Here is a 23367-nt window from a genome sequence, read left to right as displayed (position 1 = left end):
AAAAATAAATATACATACATGTGTCACAATTTGTTCATCCATCCATCCATCCATCCATCCATCCATCCATCTATCCATCCATGCTGGACATTCGGATTATTTATACCTTTGGGCTATTGAAAACAGTGTTCTTATGAAAGTTTGTGTACAAATATTGGCTTAAGTACCTATTTTCAGTATTTTGGGGTATCTATAAGTAGAATTGCTGGATTATATGATAATCCTTTGTTTGACTTTTTGAAGAATTGTACTTGGTTTTAATTTTGCTTAACTAGTATATGGGACTTAACTTGAACCTCTGTTTATTTCTATTAGATCTGTGAATTAACAGTTAGTAGTATTGAATTATTAGGAAAATAATTACACTTATTCCTTACCATAGTTCGACTCTTGGAGCATTTTCTGTTTTCTCATTTTCCCTAAAATGGACTTATAAAGAATTACAGATCCTAAGAAATGCTGCTGTCTCAAAATATACATTTGAAGCCAGGTCTTCTCATACAGAACTGAGAAACTTACTAATAACCAACAAGGTACCAACAAACACTCAAGGCACAAATTTCAGCATTGTATCAATCATCAAATAACCCAAGTGGGAGGGGGAGGAAAACAGAATAAGGAGTATATACAATTTACATGAAATGTTAAAATTTAACTCTTATAGTCCAGATAGTACCAGTTTATTTAAAATCCACATTCTATTAAATCGAACCATAAACAAATGAACCTTCCAGCGCACAATTTTTAAGCAGAACATAATTCAAAAATGTTTTTAACCCTTTTTCAATGTCTGAGAAACACACACACACACAAAAACATACACATCCTGTGGCTACTTCTCTTTCTGAGAGATAGCCAGCTGTCATAAGACAATTTGGTTTGTTTTAGAGGCATCACTGTTTTAAATACCATGTTGATTTTCCTTTTTCTCTTCTCTTCTCCCCCCTCCCCAGTTGTTTTGAACGACAAGCTAAAAGACAAATCAAGAATTGTAAGGAGTGCTTCAGGGGAAACTCAGGGGATATAACCACCTAATTATGAATTTCCTGAATGTGCAACTCAACTGGCAGCAACTGTATGTGATTAGTACAGTGAGCCTCATCACCAGCTGTTCTACAAAAACAAATCAGTGAAGGATTTCCAAGGCACATTTTCCTTTGGACCAGTTTTAAGTTTTAACAATGCAGACCATGCAGTGTTGCTCTTTTTAAAAAAAATAGGTGACATTGTCTGAAAAGAAGCAAGAGTTTCCTACCATAAAAGAACTAGTATATAGAGCGTATACTTCTGCTTGAGGTAAATGTGTTTGAATCGGTGTAAGAAAATAAAAGCTACAGATCTGTCTCCTTATATGTGGAAGCAAAGCTGGAAATGTGTGCTCTAGAGGCAACTGTAAAATCATGTTTCATTCTGTCATATGGGCCAATGATTGTATTGTATGAGTAATGCATATATGTAATCCATGTGGTAAGCTTGTGGACTGAGAAAAAAGTCAGTGTTTTTCACTGAGGCCTGGCAAGCAGAACCATTTATTTAGAAAAATTTACATGGCCTGAAACAATGTGAAAAATGTACTGTCCGGTTTGTCAGCTTGTGAACACAGCAAAACCCACAGCACTTTCATCAGCACAGAGACTGAGGGGGAAGGGAGTGGCGGGGGAGGTTTCATTTTGCTGTTTTCTAGTTTACGCTTACAGAAGAATGATTCCTTGTGGACAATAAGGGAATCCATGCTTAATGACTACTATCTTTTACCAAATCAAGAAGTCCAAATGGACAGTTATAGAACCAGAGATCCAAAAAACTTTGGCAACATGATGCACTAATGGGTAAGCCAAAAATCTTTATAAATTTTATTGTCATTGTGATGAGATCAATTTTTAATTGATTTTAGCTATTGATTCTTGAGTTTCAGTGTAATTAAATATCTTCACTAAGTGCATAATAGTGTAGGTTCCATAGAGGGGGGAAAAAAAAGATAAACAAACTTGGAGGAGAATGCCATTAATCTTTGTGACTAGCAAGAGAGTATTTAGACATCAAAAATTTTCAAATCCATAGTCATTTAAAAAAAATAGAACCTTTAGGTCATAAAGGGCCTCAGAAGTGATCTGGAGTAGACAGGTGAAGGAAGCCTGAGCGATTGGTGAGTGAGGGTGAATGGTACTCAGAAAGGAATTATCTTGGTCTGGCTGGGTAGCTCAGTTGGTTAGACTATCATCCTGATGTGCAGAGGTTGCAAGTTTGATTCCCCGTCAGGGCACATACAGAAAGAGATTGATGTTACTGTTTCTTTCTCTCTTTTTCTCTTCCTCTCTCTATAAAATCAATATATTAAAAAAAAAAGTTTTTTAAAGGAACTGTCTTTTGGAATCAGTTTCTAAATGTTTCAGTCTCATCTTTCACAGTTCTTCCTCTAATGTCTTCTAATCAGTCTTATCTGCCATGTCAACTTAATGACTTTAAACTTTTTGAGAGGAGAATTTCCATTTTCCATTATGAAGGAATAATCACCACAAGAATTGCCTTCCCAATGTAAACAACTAGGAGATCAGGCAAAATATATGAAATGGTAATTTTCAGATATCAGACATCAGGTGGTGTAGAACTGAATCTCAGAGAATCCCTATGATGATCCCATATTACTGCCTTGAGTAAGAAGTTCCCAAGACACAGCACAGGGAAAAAGAAGCCGGCCGGCCTCTTGTTGAGTTGAGGAAGTATATCAGTCTGGGTAAGCCAGGTAACTATAATCTTAAAAGCGGAGTTCAAGAGAGATAGAGCTAAACAGAAAAAGAAGTACAGAAATCTGCACAGGAACCCCCTTGAGTTTTTGCTGAATATTAATCTGGGTATGCATCAGGTGAAACCCTTTATTGTTGGGCATAAATATCTCGTGAGGAAAGACTAATTACTGAGAATCTATACTATGAGCAAGTAAGCAATTCCCAGAAATCCCATAGGACCAAAAAATATTTGCATTTCCTCGATCCAAAGTGGGGAAATCTGGCTGAATACTTGGCTATTTAACAAAGATTTGAGAAGGGCTGTGCCTTAGAAGTGAGGCTAAATTAGCTCTAGAATGAGGGCTATTCTAGACGCTGTCTGAAAAAGCTTAAAAACAAGCCTCAGTATGATAAAACCTAACCTGACAGTAACCTGTCTACCAGAAAAAGTCTAACATTCTTTAAAGAAATACAACAAAATATAGCACTAAATAATATAAAATTCATAATTTTCATTATCTAGTTAAAAGATCACCAGAGAACACTGGCCAGCTAAAACATTTGGTTACAGTTTCGTCCCAAGGTTAAAGGTTCAGTCCTCAGTCAGTACACATACACAACACAGTGAATACATAAGTAATTGGAATAACAAATTGATGTCTCTCTGTCTCTCTCTTCCTCCTTATCCCTTTAAAATCAATAAAAATAATGAAAAAATTAATCACCAGACATACAAAAAAATAGAAAAATGTGACTCATAATTAAGGAAAAAAATTAATAAATGAAACAGATTCTGAAATAACAAATAATAAAATTAGCAGACATGTATGCTAAAATAGCTATTATAAATATGCTCACAAAGATATAGGATAATATAAACATAATGAAGAAAAAATATGAGTAGTTTTAGAACTTCTAGAGATACAAATTTTAATATTTTAAATAAAATTTATATTAAAAAAAGAATCCTGAAAAAATGGAAAAATAATGAGACAAAGAGAAAAAAATAACAAAATGGTAGATTGTTATTTAATGGTAGATGTATCAACAGTTACATTAAAGATACACAGTCCGCCCTGGCCGGTTGGCTCAGCGGTAGAGCGTCGGCCTAGCGTGCGGAGGACCCGGGTTCGATTCCCAGCCAGGGCACACAGGAGAAGCGCCCATTTGCTTCTCCACCCCTCCGCCACGCCTTCCTCTCTGTCTCTCTCTTCCCCTCCCACAGCCAAGGCTCCATTGGAGCAAGGATGGCCCGGGTGCTGGGGATGGCTCTGTGGCCTCTGCCTCAGGCGCTGGAGTGGCTGTGGTCGCAACATGGCGATGCCCAGGATGAGCAGAGCATCGCCCCCTGGTGGGCAGAGTGTCGCCCCTGGTGGGTGTGCCGGGTGGATCCCGGTCGGGCGCATGCGGGAGTCTGTCTGACTGTCTCTCCCTGTTTCCAGCTTCAGAAAAATGCAAAAAAAAAAAAAAAAAAAAAAAAAAGATACATGGTCCAAGCACTACAAATAAAAAGTAGAAATGATCAGGATAGATTAAAAAAGCAAAATCTAATTTTTTTTAAATGTGGTATATGTATTTCATAGAACATATTTAGCCATAAAAAGAATAAAATTCTGGCTTGACCAGGCAGTGGCGCAGTGGATCGAGTGTCGAACTGGGACATGGAGGCCTCAGGTTTGAAACCCCGAGGTAGCCGGCTTGAGCACAGGCTCATCCAGCTTGAGCAAGAGGTTGCTGGCTTGAGCGTAGGATCATGGACATGATCCCATGGTCGCTGGCTTGTGCCCATAGGTCACTGGCTTGAGCAAGGAGTCACTCGCTCTGCTGTAGCCCCCAGTCAAGGCACATGTGAGAAAGCAATCAATGAACAACTAAGGAGCTGCAACGAAGAATTGATGCTTCTCATCTCTCCCCCTTTCTGTCTGTCTGTCCCTATCTGTCCTTTTCTCTGACTCTCTCTCTGTCTCTGTCAAAAAAAAAAAAGAATAAAATTCTGATACATGACACACAACATGGATGAACCATGAAAACGTTGTACTAAGTGAAAGAAGCAGTCACAAAAGGACGAAGATTCTGCTTACATGGAGTACCTAGAATAGAGAAATTCAGAGAAACAGGAAGTAAATAGAGGTTACAGGGCTTGGGGCTAGAGGTAGTGAAGAGTTCATGCTTAATAGGTGCAGAGTTTGTATTTAGAATAACTTGTAAATTGTAGAAATGAATAGTAGTTAGAGTTGCACAACAATGTGAATACCACTGAAATATACACTTAAAATGGTTAAGATGCTCAATTCTACATTATATATGTTTTACCACATAATTCCTGAGTGTTATTTATATCTTACATTAAAAATATCTAAAAAAAATCAAGACCTAACTATATGCCACCTACAATAAACCTATTTTAAAGTTAAAGGCACAGATTAAGTAATATACCATACAAATGCTAATACAAAATAATTTAAATAGCTCTATTTATATAAGAAAATTTTGAATTCAGAATGAGGGATAAAAAAGGAATATTCCATAATTATAATGAGGCCAATTTATCAGCAAAAATTGATTCTTTGGAAGAAAAATAGGCAAACCTACAATTATAGTTGTAGAGTTTAACACTCCTCTTTCAGTAATTGATAAAATAAACAGCACTAACAGCACTATGACTTGAATGTTAACATTCCTTTAACACTCCACCAATTATAGAAACCAAATTCTTTTCAAATACAATGAAGCATTCACAAATATAGACCATATTCTGGGTCTTGAAATAAGTGTTAATAAATTTAAAAGCATTGAAAACATATAGTGTATACTCTTAATCATAATAAAATTAAATCAAAAATCAATATCGTTTAGCCTGACCAGGCAGTGGCACAGTGGATAGAGCATCAGACTGGGATGCAGAAGCCCCAGGAATGAAACCCCGAGGTTGCCAGCTTGAGTGTGGGCTCACCAGCTTAAGTCCAAGGTTGCTGTCTTGAGCAATAGGTCACTCACTCTGTTGTCACTACACCCCACCCCATTCAAGGCACATATGAGAGAGCAATGAATGAACAACTAAGGTGCCGCAATGAAGAATTGATGCTTTTCATCTCTCTCCCTTCCTGTCTGTCTGTCCCTATATGTTCCTCTCTCTGTCACTTTCTCTGTCTCTGTAAAAAAAAAGTCAAAATCAAAAGGTTCCTAGAAATTTCCTAAATATTTTGAAATTGAACAAGAGATTTCTAAATAACTAAAAAAAAAAAATTTGAAAATATTTTGAACTGAATAAAAATGGAAACATATGCCCTGGACGAATACCTCAGCTAGTTAGAGCATCATCCCGATATGCAGAGGTTGCCAGTTGGATACCCAGTTGGGCACATATAGAAACAGATTGTTGTTTCTGTCTCTTTCCCTTCCTCCTTGTCTAAAATCAATACATTTTTTAAAAAAAATAAAAAACATGCCTGACCTGTGGTGGCTCAGTGGATAAAGCATTGGCTTGGAATGCTGAGGTCACCAGTTCAAAACCCTGCACTTGCCTGGGTCAAGGCACATATGGGAGTTGATGCTTCTTGCTCCTACCCCCTTCTAAAAATGAATAAATAAAATCTATTAAAAAAATGTAACATGTCAAAATTATGTGAGGCAGCTATAGCAATATACAGAGGGGAATTTATAACTTTAAATGCTCAAACCAAAATCTAAGCTTCTACTTTAAGAAACTAGAAAAAGAATCAATTAAACCCTAAGTAAACATAACAAAAGTAGTGACAAAGCTAAGAGCAGAAATCAATTAAATTGAAGAGAGGAAATCAATGACACCAAAACATATTTCATTTAAATTTTTAATAGAATTGATAAATTTCTCACCTACTTGATCAAAAAGGAGAAAAGACATAAATTATCAATATCTGGAATAAAAACAGAACTATCATCATAAATCACTTAAATAATAATAAAAAAAAGACTAAGGGAATATTGTAAACAACAATAAGTGAAAATAATTTGACCATTTCAGGTAAAATGGGAAAATTCATAGAAAAATACAAATTACCAAAACTTACTCAAGAAAAAATAGATCATCTGTATTTATTAAAGAAATTGACTTTGTAGTTCAAAACCTTCCCACAAAGATATTCCAGATTGAAATGGCTTCACTGGTGAATTCTACTAAAAATTTAAAGAAGAAATAGTATGTATTCAACAAAATAATTTATTATGAAGATAGTATATGATGCAGTTAAAACAAAGGCATTACAAGAAAAGGCTACGTATTGCCCTGACTAGATGCTCAGTTGATTGGAGCATCATCCTGATATGCAAAAGTTGCCAGTTGGGGCACATACAGAAAGATTAATGCTTCTCTTTCTCTTGCAAATCAATAGATAAAAAAAGGTTTTTTTTTAATAAAAGGCTACATATCAGTAGAAAAACCTTTAACAAAGAAATTTTGGTATATCAAATCCAGCAACATATAAAAATGATAGCACAATAATGTTTACTAATTTAGTATATACAAAAGATTGTGTAACCATCACCACTAATTCCAGAACACTTTAATCATTCTATTTTTTTTTTAATTTTTTTACAGAGACAGAGAGAGAGTGAGAGAGAGGGATGACAGATAGGGACAGACAGACAGGAACAGAGAGAGAAAAGAAGCATCAATCTCCCTGACCTGTGGTGGCGCAGTGGATCAAGCGTTGACCTGGAATGCTGAGGTCGCCGGTTCAAAACCCTGGGCTTGCCTGGTCAAGGCACATTATGGGAGTTGATGCTTCCTGCTCCTTCCCCCTTCTCTCTCTGTCTCTCTCTGTCAGTCTGTCTGTCTCTCTCTGTATCTCTTCTCTAAAATGAATAAATAAAATTTTAAAAAAGCATCAATCATCAGTTTTTTGTTGTGGCACTTTAGTTGTTCATTGAATGCTTTCTCATATGTGCCTTGACTGCGGGCCTTCAGCAGACCAAGTAACCCCTTGCTCAAGCCAGCGACCTTGGGTCCAAGCTGGTGAGCTTTGCTCAAACCAGATGAGCCCGCGCTCAAACTGGCGACCTCGGGGTCTCGAACCTGGGTCCTCTGCATCACAGTCCAACGCTCTATCCAGTGCACCACCGCCTGGTCAGGCCAGAATACTTTAATCACTCTAAAAAGAAATCCTATATCTATTGGCATTCGTTTCCCAATCCTCTCTTGCTTATCTCTGCAAACTACTAATCTGCTTCTGTCTCTATGAATTTGCCTATTTGGAGGATTTCAAATCAATGGAACCATACATTATGTGGCCTTTTGTAACTGGCTTCTTTCAGTTATCATAACACTTTGAGACTCAGGCAGGTTGTAGCCTATATCCATTTCTTTTTTTTTTTTTTTAATTTATTTTGTGACAGAGACAGAGAGAGAGACAGACAGGAAGGGAGAGAGATGAGAAGCATAAATTCTTTGTTGCAACACCTTAGTTGTTCGTTGATTGCTTTTTCATATGCGCCTTGACGGGGGGGGGGGCTACAGCAGACTGAGTGACCCCTTGCTCGAGCCAGCAACCTTGCGCTCAAGCTGGTGAGCTTTTGCTCCAACCAGATGAGCCTGCACTCAAGCTGGCGACCTCAGGGTCTCGAACCTGGGTCCTCTGCATCCCAGTCTGACACTCTATCCACTGCGCCACCGCCCAGTCAGGCGCCTATATCCATTTCTTAATTCCTTTTTATAGCTAAATATTACTCCAGTGTATGGATATATTATTTTGATTATCTGTTTATCATTGATTGATATTTGTTTTTATCCTACTTTATTGATTATTATGAATAATGCTGCTATAAACACCATGTATAAGTTTTTATATACACATGTATTACCATTTCTTTTTACTTTATTAAGGAGTGGAAATAATGGGTCATATGTTAATTCTATGTTTAAGTTTTTGAAGAACTTCAGAGTAGTTGTACCATTTTACATTCCCCTCAGCAATGTGTGCAGATTCCACTTTCTCCACATCCTCACTGACATTTGTTCTTGTCTGTCTTTGATTTAAAAAGAATTGGTAATAAAATTGGCTTAATTTTTGAAAATCAATCTTATAGACTTAAAAAGAAAAAAAACTATGTAATTATCTCAATAGATACAGGAAAAACATTTGATAAAATTCAACATCTATTCTTTATAAATTATAAGAAAACTCTCAGCAGACTACAAACAGAAACTTCCACACTTTGATACAGAACATCCTCATAGCTGGCCCTAGCTGGCTGGTTCAGCAGTAGAGCATCAGCCTGGCATGTGGAAGTCCTGAGTTCGAGTCCTGGCCAGGGCACACAGAAAAAATACCCATCTGCTTCTCCACCCTTCCCCCTCCTTTCTCTTTATCTCTCTCTTCTCCTCCCTCAGCCAAGGCTCCATTGGAGCAAAGTTGGCCCGGGCACTGAGGATGGCTCCATAGCTTCTGTCTCAGATGCTGGAATGGTACCAGTTGCAATGGAGCAATGGCCCAGATGGGCAGAGCATCACTCCCTAGTGGGCATGCTGGGTGGATCCTGGTCAGGCGCATGCAGAAGTCTTTCTCTCTGCCTTCCTGCTTCTCACTTCAGAAAAATACAAAAAAAAAAAAAAAAAAAAAAAAAAAGAAAAATATCCCCAGAGCTGACATCACACTCAATGGTGGAGGACTGATTGCTTTTTTCTTAAGATTTGGTGAAAAGCAAGAATGTATACATCTTCACTTCTATTCAACATTGTCTTGGGAGTCTTAATCAATAAGAAAAAGAATTATAAGGCATACAGATTGCAAGGAAGAAGTAACATAATATATAGTCACAGAGAACATGATTGTGTACATGGAAAAGGTTAAGAAATCTCCCAAAACTCTACTAGATCTAATTAGTGAATTTAGAAAAATTAAAGGAAACAATGTCAGTATGTAAAAAAAAATCTATTGTTATAGTAGCAGCAAACAATTAGAAATCAAAATTTTTAAACACCATTTACAACTGCATTAAAAACAACGTATTTAAAGAAAGAAAACATTAACAAAAAAAGTACTAGACTTGTACACTGAAAACTGCAAAAGACTACTGAGAAAATTTAAAGACCTCTATAAGTGGAGAGATATACAATGTTCAATATATTTTTTGATATTTCTTCTTTTTATTTGTTACTCTTAGAAAACCTCATTTCTGACGGGACTCAGACTTAGAGGTAGAAGCTCTCAGAGAGGACAGCCTCTGTCTCTTGGCAGTCTGGTTGTGGTATTTTTCTTTGGCCCCTTTATTCTCTTAGCCAACAGCTTAGCACATTCTGTACCTTCTTCCTTATTTTTCTTAGTATATTGTTTCTTTGGAGCAATAATTGAGTTTGTGTTGAAGGACATGTAGAGTAACAAGATGCTGAATCTTTTTTTTTTTTTTTTGTATTTTTCTGAAGCTAGAAATGGGTAGAGACAGTCAGACAGACTCCCGCATGCGCCCGACGCTCTGCCCACCAGGGGGCGATGCTCTGCCCCTCCGGGGCATCGCTCTGCCGCGACCAGAGCCACTCTAGCGCCTGGGGTAGTGGCCAAGGAGCCATCCCCAGTGCCGGGGCCATCTTTGCTCCAATGGAGCCTTGGCTACGGGAGGGGAAGAGAGAGACAGAGAGGAAGGAGTGGGGGGGGGGGGTGGAGAAGCAAATGGGCGCTTCTCCTATGTGCCCTGGCCGGGAATCAAACCCAGGTCCCCTGCACGCCAGGCCAACGCTCTACCGCTGAGCCAACCGGCCAGGGCCAAGATGTTGAATCTTGAGTGCTTTGGTCCTTAATTTCTTACCTTCTTCGTTTAGGGACTTTTTCACAATGTGTTGGTAAACATCCTCTTTAGAGAAATTAAAAAGTTTGTAGACTCTGTTAGCTCTTTTGGGCCCCAGAAATCAAGGCACAGTGCTATCAGTGAAGCTAGTCATATCTTTCTCCCTATTTTATTTTTTTACAACAACCAAGTTAAAAATAGAGATTGGCATCCATAATGCAACCCCAAACAGATTTGCACTTTCGCTCTCTGGTCCTCCTTGGTCCATAACAGAAATGAACCTTACTCAGCAGCAGGTGGACATGGCCATGGGTCAAGACACTGTGTTTCATGGGAAAATCTTATTTGTCATTCCCACCACTGATAAACCACATAAACCTTCCATTCTTCACCCAGAGCATCAGCAGCAACTTCTGTGGTCATCTGCTTCTCCTAAAAGCCATGAAGTAGCATTCATCATCCACTTCAGTAATCATACATTTCTGGCAGTCAGTGGCTGGGAAAGAGATGTTCAGATTCTTCCTGAAGCAGCTGACCACCTGCAAGGTGCCACAGAAAAGAGCTAATATTTTTTATCAATATTAAGATATCAATTTCCCACAAATTTAGCAATAGATTCAATGCAATGTTGATAAAAATCTAGAATACTTTTTTTAAGAAATTGACAGGCTATTAATTTTCTATGAAACTGCAAGAGAGTTAAATAGGAAATACAATTTTGAAAAAGAAGGACAAGGATAGACATCACAGAATAGCATAGAGTCCAAAGACAGACCCACATACAAAAGATCATTGATTTTTGACAAAGACATTATCAGAGAAATTCAATAATGAAATAATTGTATTTTCAACAAATGATAATGAAACGATTGTATTTCCAGTTGCAAAACATAAACCTTGATTCCCTATCTTATACCATATTCGAAACTTACCTCTACTAGACCTATATATAATAGTTAAAATAATGACTCTGTTAGGGCATCTGAGGCAGTATTTGGACCTCTGCATCTCAAGTGTAGAGTCTCGCTGTCTTACAGTACTGGTCAGACTTTTTCTACTTGCCTGACGTGGAAACCGCGGCTTGGTGAGGTAAAGTGACTGCCCTTTGCCAGGAAGTGGCAAAGTCAGCCTGCAAATCCACATCTGCTGACCCTGACTTTGGGGTTTTCTCCACCATTCTACATGACCTTCCATGCACTCCACAAGCCTAAAACCCCTCTGAGAGTTGCACATAAACAATCCTCGATAGGTCATTCACCTTGCCCAGGCCCTGGGTCAGATGTTATTGTTGACAGAAGAGAGGAGGAGGAGTCAAGAGTGATGTGTGCAGAAGATGTCATGCCCCAGCCCAAAAGAAATCTAAGGATAAAAGAATGTAAGTTCCAAGAGAAGCAAGACTGTAGTAATCACAGCAGTATCTCTAACACCTTGAACAGGGTCTGACACATAAAAGATCTTCATTGAATGTTTGTGAACAAATGAACAATAAATAAATAAATAAAATGGTACTTCTAAATGAAAATCTTCATTACCTTCAGTTACACAAAGATTTTTTAAAGATAGGATGCAAAAAGAGAAAAAAATTTAATTGGACTTCACCAAGATTTTAAACTTTTTCTCTTCAAATGACACTGTTAAGAAATTCAGATTCACACCATGATTTTTAATAAAATATTTGTAAAACATAATCCTGATATAAACTTCTATCCAGAAAATAAAATGTTACAATTAATAAACAGCTTATAAAAAATTGGCAAAATATATGAACACTTCACCATAGAAACTGCATGAACAACAAATAAGCACATGAAAAATTTCTCAAATTCAAAACCATTAATCATTAAGGAAGTACGAGTTAAAACCATGATGGAAAAAAAAAAGAAAAAAAACCCATGATGGTAGAATCTCTTCTCAACCCTTCCCCCTCTCCTTTCTCTCTGTCTCTCTCTTCCCCTCCCACAGCCAAGGCTCCATTGGAGCAAAATTGGCCCCGGCACTGAGGATGGCTCCATGGCCTCTACCTCAGGCGCTAGAATGGCTCCGGTTGCAGCAGAGCAAAGCCCCAGATGGGCAGAGCATTGCCCCCTGGTGGGCATGCTTGGTAGATCCCAGTTGGCTACATGCAGGAGTTTGTCTGTCTGTCTGTCTGCCGCCTCCCTGCTTCTCACTTCAGAAAAATACAAAAAAATAAATACAAAACAAAAAATATGATGGTAGAATATACCACTATAAACCTGTAAGAGTCGTTCCAAAATAAAGACTTACGATATTATATGTTGGCAAGGGTGTGGAGCAACTGGAAATCTCAGAGATTGCTGGTAGAAATGTAAGATAGCAGAGCATTATGTCAAAGAGGTTGGCAATTTCTTAAAAAGTTGAGTATGTACTGATTATTTAACCTAGCAATTTCATTCATAAGTCTTTATCCAAGAGAAATGAAAACAGGTGTTCCCAGCAACATTCATACATGAATAATCATAATACCTTCAAGATAACAAAAAATTGTGGGGGAGAAGACCAAATATCCATCAATAAATGAGTGTATAAACAAATTTGGTATATTTATTCAATATATTACTACTGAGTGGTAAATAGAAATGAACAATTAAACCATCAACAACAGTGATAAATCTCAAAAACATCATGCTGAAAGAAGAAGCCAACATAAAATATATGATTATATTTATATGAAATTCTACAAAAGGCCTAATAGATTAATCTGAATTTAGTAACCAAAATTAAATTAGTGGTTGCCCGAGTGTGGGGGTGAGAGTGGTGACTGGAATGGGAAAATGGAACTTCGTAGGGTGATAGAAGTAATGCTGTATTTGATTAGAGTAGTTACATGGGTGTACTCTGTCAAAATTCATGAGAATGTACATTTACAATAGATGCATTTTATTGTATGTAAACTTTAAGAGAAGTTGCTATTTTAAAGAACTGTGCAGAAGGCAATCAGTTTGGAGAATGTTTGGAGTTGTTCCCCAGTCCCCTCCCCCACCACCACCGCTTGCCTCTCTTTTTCTCCCTGCTTTCTCCTCCCCCACACCCTCCTCCAGCTTCTGCTCTTAAGCCACAGCCTTCTTTCATTTGTTGGCTCTTCAAATATTTGGAGAGGTCTTCATCAATGGTTTCCTTCACCCACCCATCCCTCCAAAGCCTCCTCTCCTCCTGGTTAAACATTGCCAGTTCTTCAGCCATTCACATTTGATGTCGTTTCTACTCTTGATAAAAGTGGGGCTGGAAAAACAGTGTGGCTTGTGCAGGGAGGCAAGATCTGGAAGGGTCGTGAATTCCTCAAACATAGGGAGGGTATTCAAAGGGCTGGGCAACCAAACAAAGCAAACAAAAATGTAAGTGTTTACTGTGGAGAGGTGTACAGGGGACCCAAATCATGCAAGGTTATGTAAGCCAGGGTCAAATTTTTTCTTCCTAGGTAGATTTTAGGAGGAAAATGATATGATTTATTTACCCCAAGTCATTCTCCCTGCATCAGGCCCAGAAAATTTCTGTCAATTCCTTTCCTTTGCTGCACACATCAGGATTTTACTCTCTCAGTAGTTCCACCATTCATGACACAATTTCTCTTTTCAAATTTTATGCACTCTGTGAAGCACAGTAGTTTTAAAACAGCTTTTACATTTTATCTCCTGTGCTCTCTTTTCTTACCCAGCGATCCTGGACATTATTTAAGTTGAACACCTTATTGATCTCTCTGTTTTCTCATCTGTAAAATAAAGATAGCCATCATAATCATTTCAAAGTGTTGCTGGGAGGATTACTTATGTTAATATATATGAAATGCTTTGAATACTTCCTGGCATGTAGTAAGCAGTCTTTAAGTATGTTCTGTTATTTACCCAAAGATAAAGGGAGAAATCTTACAAGTTTCCAGAGAGAATGAATAAGTTATCTGTAAAGGGGGTGGGGATAAAGAAATAGGCTGGCAGTGAAATTCTGCCTTGCCACATTAGGAGGTAAGAAACAGTGGAATCATTTTCAAATTTAAAATCCTATGACCAGGTGCTATATATTTCATTTGTCAGAATAAAAGATATTGTTACGTATATGTAAAATGTATTCCCTGCCACATAGCCAGTGCTCTGTAAGGGTTTTCTGTTACTATTCAGTTACTATACAGGGACATGCCCTGAATCTCCCATCCTGGACTGGACCCACCTTCTACCGGCATTCCACACCTTCCGTACATATACTCCTCCTTCTGGTGCATCCTCCTTTCTGTTCTTGCCCACTTCAGTTTCAATTATTCCAGCCCAGGAAGCCTGGAAGGGGTCACATGCCATCCAAATTAATGGAGTATCTTACCCATCTTGTCGGATTTGTGTTAGATAGCCACAGATTTCTATTAGGAGAGCAGGAAGGGAAAACTATACATATATTTGGCCTACTCGAAATTTAAGAAAATGTAAGAATACTAGAAAATACCAAAATCAGAAAAGGTTTTGCTTGTTTCATGAGGAAATCTCCTGGCTTTTAAGTTTTTAAAATCCTAACCCCATCAAAAAGGATCTCATTCAATTGCAAAGTTGGTTATCTTTTTGACTTGAATTATTTTTCTAGTAGTTCCCCATTCATTGATTCAATTTGGTATTATTTCTTTAAAATCCAAATTACTTTGTTATTGCTAAATTTGAGATTGTTTATTAAAAAAATTAAAAAATTTTTAATTTAAACTTTTTTGAAGAGGAGAAAAGGGTTAAACATCTGTTAGGGTTAAAAGGGTTAAAAGTACATTTGTCGAAGTTTTATGTCTTTTTTTACATAATAATTTAAGGGAAAAAGTAATTTTTATATTTTTGATTCATTTATGTTTGAATCATAGAATTGTTGTTTTTCTGAAAGCTGTTTGATATTCCATTAGCTTTTGAATCCTTTAAATCTTTTTAATGTTTCTTTTTTTCCTCACTCAAGACTTTTTGCTCTTTTTGTTGGTTTTATCAGTTGACTGTATGCCTTATACCTAACCAGTGGTGGGATTTAAATAATTTTTTTTTTTTTTTTTTTTACAGAGACAGAGAGAGAATCAGAGAGAGAAATAAGTAGGGACAGACAGACAGGAACGGAGAGAGATGAGAAGCATCAATCATTAGTTTTTTGTTGCGACACCTTAGTTGTTCATCTACTGCTTTCTCATATGTGCATTGACCACAGGCCTTCAGTAGACTAAGTAACCCCTTGCTCGAGCCAGCGACCTTGGGTCCAAGCTGGTGAGCTTTTGCTCAAACCAGATGAGCCTACACTCAAGCTGACGACCTCAGAGTCTCGAACCTGGGTCCTCTGCATCTCAGTCCGATGCTCTATCCACTGTGCCACTGCTTGGTCAAGTGGGATTCAAATAATTTAACAACTGGTTCTCTGCCCTAATGACCGTTTTAAGTATAAAAAAAGATATACCAAAGGTAGTTTATTATTTAATGAATTTAATATTTAAATAAGAATAAAAGATGTATACAAAACCAGATTATAAGAAAGTTTTGATATATTAATGATAAAAAATATTAAATAATACCTGACAAAAAACAATAAAACTGTTAAGATATTTCCACCTGGCCTGTGGTGGCACAGTGAATAGGGTCAACGCTGAAATGCTGAGGTCACTGGTTCAAATCCCTGGGCTTGTCTGGTCAAGGCATACATGGAAGTTGATGCTTCCTGCTCCTCCCCCTTCTCTCTTTCTCCCTTTCTCTCTCTCTCTCTCTAAAAATGAATAAATGAAATCTTTTAAAAAAGAATATTTCTATATTGCTTCTTGATTGACATCCTTACTTGCAATTTTTTTCACCTATGGATAGAATAAACATTACTATGGGTGTTTAGAATATGCTGTTGCACAGATGAACATTAAAAAAGAGTAAGAAATGTAAAGTTGTGATTTCCACATTGGGTGGCTGCCCAGGCACCCGCCTTAGAGAGAACCCTTATTGCAAGTGCCATTTTAACAACCAGTTCACCAATCTCAACAAAAAATTAGGTATTGGTTCTGCTGAACCGGTGCAAACTGGCTGAATTCCCCCACTGTACCTAACTGGTATTTATCAAATTGAGCCATTGCTTACGAAGACCCACTCTTACATCAAGGTCCCTGCACTAATGCTTTCTCTGCCTGGAACACTTCTTCTTAGGTCTCTTTATGGTTAATTTCTCTGCTTCCTTTATCTAAAAATTATCTTTTCAATGAGGCCTACGCTGACCACCCTGTTTAAAATTACAAAAATGAAATTTAATCTATGACAACACAAATACTTTTGTGTAAATTACCACAAAAGCAACTTAGCCAAGCAAACATAAAAATTCTTTTTAAATGTTGAGGGACCTTGATGTTCTTCTAGTCCTAATTCTTATGTTATAGATGAAGCTTAGAGAGGTTGAATGGCTTTCCTCAGATCAGACAGCCAGTTAAATTCAGAAATAGTTGTAGCTAATAGACGTCTTACACTCAGCATGCCCCAAACTCCTGTTGTTCTCCTAATCCTGCCTCTCACACAGCCATCCCTGTCTTCTTGGTTGATGGCAATATCTTCCTTCCATTTGCTCAGGCCAAACACCTTGGAATCACTAGTATATCTCCCTTCCTTTTATAACTCCATATCTAAATTGTCAACAAATCCTGTTTGCTCTACCTTCAAAACTAATACAAAACCCTAACACTTTCTATCACCTATGCATCTACTGCACTGCATTTGTCCAAGCTGCCATCATATCACTCCCACGTCATTGCTAGTCTCCTAACATCTTCCTTGTTTCTGCTCTTGCCCCTAATTGTCTATTCTTAAGCAGTAGTCAGAGTGACCCCTTTAAACATAAGTCAGTTCATTTTAGTTTTGTGCACTGTTTCAAATCCTGTAATAGCATCCCATTTCACTCAGGTAGTGCCCACAGAACCCTCCATCATTTTGTCTTCCATTTCCCCCCAAACTTATCTTCTACTTCTCTAACTTTGTTTGCTTAATATAGTGATCTCCTTGCTGTTCTTTCTTTCTTTCTTTTTTTTATTTAGTGAGAGAAAGGGAGGCAGAGACAGGACTTCAGCAGGCCCACTAGGGGGCAATACTGTGCCCATCTGGGGCTCTTGCTCCATTGCAACTGGAGCCTTTTTTGTTTTTAGCACTTGAGGAGAAGGCCAGGGAGCCATCCTCAGTGCCCCGGGCCAACTCGCTCCTGTCAGCCATGGCTGCAGGAAGGGAAGAGAAGAGAGAGAGAGAGAGAGAGAGAGAGAGAGAGAGAGAAGGGGGATGGGTGGGATGCAGAAGCAGCTGGGAACTTCTCCTGTGCGCCCTGACTGGGAATGAAACCCGGGACATCCACATACTGGGCAGATGCTCTACAGCTGAGCGAGCCGGCCAGGACCTCCTTGCTACTCTTTGAGTAAGCCAGACGTGCTCGCACCTTATGGTCTTTCACTAGCTCTCCCCTTTGTCTGTAATGCCCTTCCTCTTGATATACTCATGGTTAACTTCATCTCCTTTGTTCAAAAAGAAATCTTCTCAATGAGTCTGTATCAATCTTGTTGAAAATTGCGAACTGTCCTTTTATACCCCAGTAACACCTCATCTTTTTTACCTCGTTCTATTTTTCTTTTTCTTTTGGAACGTGTCACCTTCTAAAATAATATATCATTTACTTATTCATTATGTTTATCATTTGTTGTTGGTCTCCTCCCTATTATAATGTAAGCTCCGCAAGGACAAGGACCTTTGTCTGTTTGGTCATTGTACTCCCCATGTCTAGAAATAGTCCTGGCACAAAGCAAGCACTCAATAAATAGTTATTGCAAGACAGAAAGGAAGAGAAAGAAAGAGCATGCACAGGTCTCCTGTTCCCTAAACATGTTGTTACTGAAGTGCTCTGTGTTGCCTACACCAAGCAGACACAACTAACATCACTGAAAAAACTCTTAACGAGTTGAAAAAAAAGTAGACCTTAGGAAAACCAAGTATTAATTAGGTAATACCTGTTCTTCATGTCCTCTTTTCTATGCTTCTTATTCATAAAGCCAAACTCCAACTCTGTATCTCTTACTGCATTCAACAAATGCAGCTCTTCATTTACTTTAAGTCATACAAATGCACTCACTAGTTTCTCAATGTGCTACATTTCTGTAGGTTATTCACATTTTAAAAGAAAACAGCAGGCCTTGGCCGGTTGGCTCAGTGGTAGAGCATCGGCCTGGTGTGCAGGAGTCCCAGGTTCGATTCCTGGCCAGGGCACACAGGAGAAGCACCCATCTGCTTCTCCACCCCTCCCCCTCTCCTTCCTCTCTGTCTCTCTCTTCCCCTCCCACAGCCAAGGCTCCACTGGAGCAAGGTTGGCCCGGGCTCTATGGCTTCTGCCTCAGGCTCTAGAATGGCTCTGGTTGCAACAGAGCAACACCCCAGATGGGCAGAGCATCGCCCCCTGGTGGGCATGCCGGGTGGATCCCGATTGGGCGCATGCGGGGGTCTGTCTGACTGCCTCCCCGTTTCCAACTTTAGAAAAATACAAAAAATGAAAAAAGGAAAAAAAAAAAAGAAAACAGCAAAAGGAGATCAACACTTAGCCTGAAACAGTACTCAGGCAGTATGGTCTGTAAGTGATGGGAGAAGTCTAGTTGTCCAAAATCAGGATCTCTTTACTCTGGGTAAAATGAGCCCATTAGTAGGGATTTGCAAAATTATTTTTTAAGTAGAAGTAAACTAAACTGAAGACAAATTATAGAACAATTACAAAATGAAAATGACTTAAGAACCCAGATATGGCAAAAGCAATCATCTGGTTTAGAAGAATATACTCAGTAAAAGGTTTGTGAAATTTAATAAAAAAGGTTTTGAAATATACTTCTAATATGACAAAAGGTAAACTGACATAAAGGAAATGGAGGTATGAATATAGAGGGAGAAGGGGTTGAACCGGAGTGCAGATGCATAAAGAGCTGAAACTAAGACTTTGCTGATAACCCACTAATTATTAAATCAGTTTTCAGATATTTTAAGCTAAACAACCTTTATTACATTTTTTTTTACACCAACCTGTACATTGCAAAACATTGAGAGAGACAATGTCAAGTTAGGAACATAGACATCTAGGACACAGAAAAGGCCAAAGTGGTGTAAATGTCTTAAAAAAAAGAGATTAGGCTTTGAGTGTGATATCAGAAAACAAAAACAGTTGATTGAGCTAGGTATGAGAAAAGATTGCTTTGAGATAGTTTAACAAATTTGATTCAAAGAATAAACATAATATAATGAGTTCCCATTTGTATAATAACTCAATTATATATTATATAGTTCTTTTTTTTTCTTCTGTATTTTTCTGAAGCCGGAAATGGGGAGAGACAGCCAAACAGACTCCCGCATGCGCCCGACGGGGATCCACCCGGCACGCCCACCAGGGGGCGACGCTCTGCCCCTCCAGGGCGTCGCTCCATTGCGACCAGAGCCACTCTAGTGCCTGGGGCAGAGGGCAAGGAGCCATCCCCAGCGCCCGGGCCATCCTTGCTCCAATGGAGCCTCGCTGCGGGAGGGGAAGAGAGAGACAGAGAGGAAGGAGAGGGGGAGGGGTGGAGAAGCAGATGGGCGCTTCCCCTGTGTGCCCTGGCCGGGAATCGAACCCGGGACTTCTGCACTCTAGGCCGATGCTCCACCACTGAGCCAACCGGCCAGGTCCTATATTATATAGTTTTGCATACACAGAAAATGTCTGGAAGTTTATACAAAAAATTTATATGACTCCTTTGAGGGAAAGATATGAAAGTTTTGGTTGGGCAGAATAAAGAAAACTTTACATTATATATACTTCTATATTGTTTGTATGTATTACTTTGAGGATGTATTATTATACAGATAAAAGCAATTTTGAAGGTCTACTTAATAAAAGCTTTAAGAGAGGTATATAAGTAAGTCTTGGTACTACTTCAAATCATACTTAGTAATTATGAATACTATTTTCCTTAGTAAGTTTCAATACTGAATTTAAATTTTATCTTTAAATTGAGTATAATATACATAATGTCAAATGGATAAGTGCTAACATTCCTTAGAATGGTACATGGATTCAACTCATTTTCATTTCTTTAATGATTTTAAACCAAGATAATAAAAAGGCTTTGGGATTTTTGTTCATGAAGGGTTGTAGAAAAGTAGAAGACCATGTAGTATTAGATACTGAGGTCAAGGCAAGGGAGCTTTGAGAAGCAGGTTGTGGGTGGGTGCCAAAGAGACTGGCGTTTCATACCCCATAATACAGTCATGTTTGTCAATAGGAAAGGCATTAATTTGTTAAATGTAAATATGTAAAATATCCCACAATTTTTATAACCTGTTTTGCTATTCCGTAATTTTTTAGTATACCCAGATCCTCAGCGGATGAGAACACACCCACAGTTAGGTTCCACCGTCGGGTGGTTCAAGTCTGAAGACAAGTCTGAGCTAAGCATCTGGAGCTGCACCACGCATTAATTGGTGGGGAAATCACTGCATCAAAAGGTCCCCCATCCCGACTCCTTAACCATTTGGCTCATGATCTGAGCACCATTGTAAAAATAATGAACACACTTGCCTCTACTAAGAACTTTCATCAAAGAATGCCACTTGGGTAGAAGATTTTTAGGGGTGCCCTCTGCTCCTGCTACCCCTTGGCTAAGGCTGTCATGCTTGAACCTCTCTTGACCTCTGGGAGGCCTTGATTGGGAGTCAGAAACCATTAATTTCCGTGGAGTGCTGAGAAGAGAGTCTGATTGCAGTAAATTGAGGATGAGGAATGATTGTGATCTGAAAGACTGTGGTTCTGAAGCATGTTCTTTGGTCTAAGAGTAAAATATTTTCTCTTTAGAAAGAGAAAAAATAATCAGAAAATTTTTTTAGCTTGGCTCTCTATGTGGAAAATGTTCCTGTATTATAACAATAGAAGATTTACCACATGCCCCCCTTTATAACATTTTCTCTAACATGCTCATTTCACACTTTTCCTTTGCTTATCTGTTACCGGAACTCGCTCCATCCTCTCGACCTACCAAATGTCCATTGCTACCAAACATCCGTTCCTCTGCCTCCTCCCCTATTGTTTGCCACTGATTTTGATGGGGTTGTTTCCACCCTGAGCTCTGGGGTGGGGTGGAGGGGTTGTGTGTCCAGATTGGTTCCCCTTTGCCTGGGTTACCATGATTGGTTTGAAGATCAAAACAACCTAATGAGAGCCAGTGAGGTGCTAGGGTACGTTAACTAGGATTAATGTCCAAAAACATAAGAAACTCATACAACTGAATAGAAAAAAAATCCCAAACAATCTGATTAAAAATGGACAAAGAACTGAATAGATATTTTTCCAAAGAAGACATAGAAATGGGCAACAGATACATGTGCTAAACATCACTAATTATCAGGGAAATGCAAATCAATACCATAATGAGATATCACCTCACACATGCTAGAATGGCTATTCTCAAAAGGAGAAAGAGAGAGAGATGGATGTAGAGAGATGAGTGCTGTCAAGGATATGGAGAAAAGGGAACCCTTAGTGGGAATGTAAATTGGTATAGTCACTATGGAAAACAGTACTGAAGTTCCTCAAAAATATAAAAATAGAAATAGAACTACCCTATCATCCAGCAATCTCACTTTAGGGTATAAAACCAAGGAAACCAAATCAAGATCTTTTTTAAAAATTAATTTTAATGGGGTGACATTGATAAATCAGGGTACATATGTTCAGAGAAAACATCTCTAAGTTATTTTGACATTTGATTATGCTGCATTCCCATCAAAATCAAGATCTTGAAGAGATATTTGCACTCTTGTGTTCATTGCAGCATTTTTCATAATAGCCAAGATACGGAAACATTTTAAGTGGCTGTCTCAGTTGAATGGATAAAGAAATGTGTGACACACACACACAATGGAATATTCTTCAACCATGGGAAAGTAGGAAAGTATGCCTATTTCAACAATGTGGATGGACCCTTAGGGCATTGTGATATATAGTAAGTGAAATAAGTCAGAGAAAGACAAATATTGTATGATCTTACTTCTATGTGGAACTAAAAAAGCCAAACTTATGGAAACAGTGTATGATTTAATGACCACAAGAGACTGGAGCTGAAGACCCTCTATTTGGTGATCCAGAGAGAGGTGTCCAGAAAAAGTGAGAAGTGAGTTTGTCCAAGGGCGGCGCTGGTTCATGAGGCGGCGATAGTGGGCTCTCTGTGGCTCTGCCAATAACAGGCGGCTCTGCACAGACGAAGGTGCCGGATCAGCAACTCAGCCTGAGCTAACCACTTACTGAAGCAAATTGAAAAGACTTGCTCATAAACTCTAGAAAGAACTGGGAAGAGTACCAGAGGAACAAGAAGTCCTACAATAATAGTGGCCGCCAGAGCCAGAGAAAGGGTGTTTATTAATGTGAATGTGATCAGAATTTAATGCCCTGGCTAGTGAGACACCCAGATTAAGTGTCAAATATCAAAGAGTACGCTTTCATTAACTAAAAGAAATATGTATTTTGGTTACTACGCAAAAGATAAGAAACTATTCAAGTGTAACATCAAACCCTTCACAAGACTCTGTAATAGGTTGATTCTGTTTTCAATTTATTGTTTTCTGGTCAAATTGCAGAATTTTTTCTTGACTAAAATGGTTTGTATCTGAGGTATGTAGCTGGAGCCAAAGTAATTTCTTTGCTTCATTTCTCTGAGGAACATACACACACGACACTCTACACACACACTCACACATATATATGTATTTTTATCCAGGGAAAACGGTAAACTTGTTTTAGGAAGACAATATGTGAAGAGACCCAGATATAATACAGAGGTCTTAACCTCAGAGGAAGAAATGTCCACAGGAATGTATCAGTTATGGAAGTCGGCAAGAGTGGTAACAATGACTAT

General features: G+C 38.4%; 1 pseudogene; it reads right to left on the bottom strand.

The window, feature by feature from the left end:
* Positions 1–9872: 9872 nt before the first annotated feature.
* Positions 9873–21479, bottom strand: LOC136311716 (small ribosomal subunit protein eS6-like; annotated as a pseudogene).
* Between the last annotated feature and the right edge of the window lie 1888 nt (positions 21480–23367).

Source organism: Saccopteryx bilineata, chromosome 8 (assembly GCF_036850765.1).
Source record: "Saccopteryx bilineata isolate mSacBil1 chromosome 8, mSacBil1_pri_phased_curated, whole genome shotgun sequence".
Classification (NCBI taxonomy): domain Eukaryota; kingdom Metazoa; phylum Chordata; class Mammalia; order Chiroptera; family Emballonuridae; genus Saccopteryx; species Saccopteryx bilineata.
This window is presented reverse-complemented; position numbering and strand designations above follow the sequence as displayed.